Here is a 5,222-nt window from a genome sequence, read left to right on the forward strand (position 1 = left end):
AAAAAAAAAAAAAAAGCAAAAAAAACCCCCAAACTCATTTTATCCTTTCCATTGAATAGAGATTGCAGGGAGAGAGAAAAAGTACAGAAATCTACAGGAAAAGTCCCACAATTGAAATAGAATAGATGCACACAAACTCACACCTATATGAAAAAAAGAGAAAGAGAAAATAGGAATGTCTAGGTTGAAGAAGGCATCCATGAAAATGCAGAAGGGAGAAAAAGGAAAAGGAAATGCAAGGATAGACTTTTAGTAAGAAATGTTTCCATCTTGTGGCCATGCACGGTATAACTAGGAACTAAATCAATTTTGTTTGTTACTTCAATCCATCCACCTTTGCATATATTCATTCAGCAAAATACTATTGTTTTATTTTATATTCTGTGGAAGCACTACTGCAAGTATTGTGGGCAGAATAGTGAGAAAACTTTCTTGTCTACTGGGCGTTTCTGGAAAATAGGGCATTCACCCTCCATCACACCAAGTATGGGCCCAAGTGGAGATAGTCAAAGCCATGGGGTCAGTTTTCACTCCCTGGTATGGTTTGCATTTTGAAAAACTGCAATGGTGTTGGAGACACAGAGTTCAGATTTCAACTTGACTGCTCAGGGGACAGAGGGTGGTATGCCTTCACAGTTTTGAAAACGGACCAATCAGACTCAAGCACACACTTGCTCCACTCAAGTGCTAGGAATAGTGGCAGTTCTAAAAACACAGTAATGCAGCTTGAAAGTCAGGTAGTGTGAAGGAAATGGAAACTGAGGCAGTTGCTGACTTCATTCATTGATTGGGAGATTTTCCTTGGGCATTGTTCATAGAGACCTTCATTCTTTGGCTGACTGCTGCATGTATTTCTGCTTGGAACGGCTGCCTGAAAGCTGCTTCTGCCTCTGCCTCAACTTTTACATGACTGGCTGGTCAGTGTCGCTGGCCACTGGCGATATCTCTGAAAACACTGTGCACTGTGCACTGTGCACTGGTGCTTGGTGCACTAGAGTTGTCTGCCATTGGCCAGTATCCAGCAGCATCTCTGAGTTGTGCACCTCAGGCCTGTGCTTGGTGCCTGTAAAGAGCTGTAACACTGGAGCCTGACACCCCACATCCCACCTGCTGGCTGGTGCTGACCAGTACAGCTGACACTGCTGTCATGTGCTGGGCAACCTCCAAGAGCTGTCCAGCACTTTTTATCATCAGCTCCCACTGGCTGACAGCTGCCTCTGCCTTCAACACACTGAGCACTACTTCCTGGTGCTGTTGCACCTGGAACCATCCAGCCTTACTTTGTATTTCTGTTGCACTGATGCAGTGGCACCAAGGAAGAGACCCCTGTACTACGTCCAATTGCCACTAAGTTGAGTCCAGTTCTACCACTTATTGGTGTGTTACCAGCTCCAAGCACCATGAAGGAAAAATGCCATCTTGCACAAGCAGCTATTGGTATGGACTACCAGACTCTGTGGAGACTATCTGCAGCCTTAGAAACTTTTTTTCTTTTTTCTCTTTTCCCCTTTTCTAGTAAGCCCTTTTGTTGCTGCACTCTAAGCCTTGCAATTGTAAGCATGCAATTCAGCAGAAGTATGAAACCTAGCGGCATGTCTCCTGACACAACACCAGGAGTTTGTGCTGATTATGTTGAAGGCAGAGGCAGCTGTCATCCAGCTGTCAGCCAGTGGGACCTGATAATGATAAGTAGTGGACAGGTCTTGGAGGTTGATGTGCAGAGGTCAGCAGTGCCTGTCAGCAGTACTGATCAACACCAGTCAGCAGGTGGGATGTGGAGTGTCAGGCTCCAGGGTTACATCTCTTTACATAGTTGTTAAGGTCTGATCCTGGGGTAGGCCACTTCCAGATCATGGTGGACATATTATCCAGAGGAGTAATACAAGAGGTTGATTTCACAGGTATTGGATGAAACCATGGCTTTCAATTACTTGTTTAGCACACTCTTGTCTTAGTAGATTAGGTTTTTCTTTTTTTTTATTATTACATTTATTAACTTATTACAATTATTATTTTATTTATTAAATACAATTATTATTTAACACTAAATAATAATTTAGTGAATAGTAAATAAGTTTTATAATTTTTTACACTGAAATGTTTTTTAAATGATATAATAGTTTATTTTTTCATCATTTTCTGTATTTTTCCACCTCAGCTGTGATCCCTGTGGCCTTTCCATCATAAAATCACCTGTATGCCATCACCATAGTCCAGTGCATTTCCCTCCCCCCACTGTTTTTGATCCCATCCCCCACTCCACCCACATAAAATGTCTCTGATATATAGTTGTTCATTATTATTCTTATTTTTCCCCCTGGTCCTTTATACTCCTTCTGTAAATGAAACCATCTGGTATTTTTCCTTTTCTTTCTGGCTTATTTCAATAAGGATGATCTTTTCCAGCTCCATACATGTTGCTGCAAAAGGCATGTATTTATTTTTTTTTCTTTTGATTGCTGAATAATATATCATTGTGTTATGTACCACATCATTTTATCCAGTTATCCACTTTTGGGCATTTGGGTTGTTTTCATGTCTTTCCAATTGGAAATAATGCAGCAATAAACGTGGGGATACAGGTATCTTTTTGAATCACTGTTCTTGTGTCTTTTGGGTAGATACCTAGGAGTGGGATTCTGGATCATATAGAAGCTCTATGTTAAGCAGTTTGAGGAACCTCCAATCAGTTTTCCATAGTGGTTGTAATAGTTTGCATTCCCCCCAGCAGTGCAGTAATGTTCCTTTTTCTCCACATCCTTGCCAACATGTGTTGTTGCTAGTTGTTTGAAGATGTGCCATTCTCACTGTTGTGAGATGGTATCTCATTGTGGTTTTAATTTGCATCTCCCTTATTTCAAGAGATGTTGAACTTTTTTTCATATATTTGTTGGCCATCTGCATTTCCTCTTGGGAGAAGTGTCTTTTTAGCTCTTCTGCCTATTTTTGGATGGGGTTGTTTACTTTACTTTTAAAGTAGTCGAGTTTCATCAGTTATTTGTATATCTTGTGATCAATCCTTTATCTCTTGTTTTATGTGAGAAATTTTTTTCCTAAGCAGTGGGAAGTCTGTTTGTCTTTCTGAAATGTCTCTTTTGCTGTACATAGGTTCTTTAATTTGATGAAGTTCCATCTATTTATCCTTGCCTTCACTATCGTTGCATTGGGTGCTGTATCTTTAAAGATGTTGCAGAAGTGTATGTCGTGTAGTGTTTGGCCCGTCTTTGCTTCCAGGTATTTTGTGGTTTCTGTTCTTATGTCTAGTTCTTTAATCCACTTTAGTTGATTTTTTGTGTATGGTGCTAGGTAGTGATCTAGTTTCATTTTTTTGCATGTAGCTTCTCATTTTCTCCAATACCATTTGTTGAACAAATTTTCTTTGTTACATTGAATATTCTTTGCTCCTTTATTAAAGATTAGCTGCCCATAAACTTGTGGGTTTATATTTGTGTTTTCTATCCAATCCACTGGTCTGTGTGTCTTTTCTTGTTCTAGTACCATGCAGTTTTGATTATTATGGCTTTGTAGTATAGCTTGAAGTTTGGGATTGCGATGCCACCGTTCTCTTATTTTTTAATCATGTGAGTTTTGGCTATTGGAGGTCTTTTGTGGTTCCATGTGAATCTGACCAATAGTTTTTGTATTTCTTTGAAGAATGTCATTAAGAATTTTATTGGGATGGCGTTAAATCTGTATATCACCTTTGGTAGGATGAACGTTTTGATGACATTAATTCTCCTGATACACGAGCAGGGGATGTCTTTCCCATTCATGGTGTCTCCTTGAATTTCTTTTAACAGTGTTTTGTAATTTTCTTTGTATAGGTCTTTTACCTCTTTTTTTGGTTGATTCCCAGGTACTTGATTCTTTTTGTTTTAATTGAAAAAGGGATTTTTTTATTTCTGCTTCTTCTGATTGGTTGTTTGTGTATAGGAAGGCCTCTGACTTTTGTGTGTTGATTTTATATCCTGTTACCTTGCTAAACTGGTTGATAGCTTTGATTAGTTTCTCTGTAGAGTTTTTATGGTTTTCAATATAAATTAACATGTTGTCTGCAAATAGGGACAGTTTTACTTCTTCTTTCCCTATTTGGATTCCTTGTTTTTTTTTTTTTCCCTTTCTTATTGCTCTGGTTAGAGCTTCCAATGTTATGTTGAAGAGCAGTGGTGAAAATTGGGCACCCTTGTCCTGTTCAAAGGAAAAGCTTTCAGCTCTTCTGCATTGAGGATAATATTGGCTGTGAGTTTATTATATACAGCTTTTATCATGTTGAGGTATGTTCCTTTTATTCCGAGGGTTTGGAGTGCCTTAAATATAAATGGATGTTGAACTTTGTTGAATGACTCTCTGCTGCTGGGATGAAGCCCATTTGGTTATGGTGTTTTATTTTTTTTTAACGCATTGTTGGATTCCATGGCTAAAATTTTGTTGAGGATTTTTGCATCAGTGTTCATTAAGGATATTGGTCTAAAATTTTCTCTTTTTGTGTTTTCTTTGTTCAGTTTTGCTATTAGTGCAGTGGTGGCTTTGTAGAAAATATGTTTTAGTTTTCTTTTTCGATTTTTTGGATGAGTCTGTGTAGATTAGGCAATAGTTCTTTTCTGAACGTTTTGGTAAAATTAATTTGTAAATATGTATTTGAACCTAGACTTTTATTTTTGGGGAGGGTATTGATTACTTCTTCAATTTCCTTGCTTGTAATTGGCATGTTTAGTTGTTCTATTTCTTCGTTATCTAACTTTTGGTGGTTGTAGAGTTGTAGTAATTTGTCCATTTATGCTAAATTGTAGATCTTGTTTGCATATAGTTGTTCAGAGTGTTCTTTGATTATTCTTTTGACTTCTGCTGGATCTGTTGTGATTTCTCCTCTTTCATTTATGATCCTGTTCATTTGTGATTTCTCTTGGTTTTCTTTCTTTCTTTCTTTTTTTCTTTGTGAGCCTGGCTAGTTGCCTGTCTATCTTGTTTATTTATTTATTTATTTTATTACAAAAGTTTATTTTTACATAATTGGTACATTTTTTTCCCACCTCGATTGTAATCCCTGCGGGTTTCCCATCACCAAATCACCCGTGTGCCATCACCATAATCCCGTGCATTTCTCTCCTCCCCCCGTTTTTGATTCCATCCCTTACTCCTCCCCCACAAAATGTCTCTGGTATATGGTTGTTCATTATTTTTGTTATTTTCTCGCCTGGTCCATTATACTCCTGCTATGAGTG

The sequence above is a fragment of the Condylura cristata genome, unplaced genomic scaffold, assembly GCF_000260355.1.
Source record: "Condylura cristata isolate star-nosed mole 26May11 unplaced genomic scaffold, ConCri1.0 scaffold00071, whole genome shotgun sequence".
In the NCBI taxonomy this organism is placed as follows: Eukaryota; Metazoa; Chordata; class Mammalia; order Eulipotyphla; family Talpidae; genus Condylura; species Condylura cristata.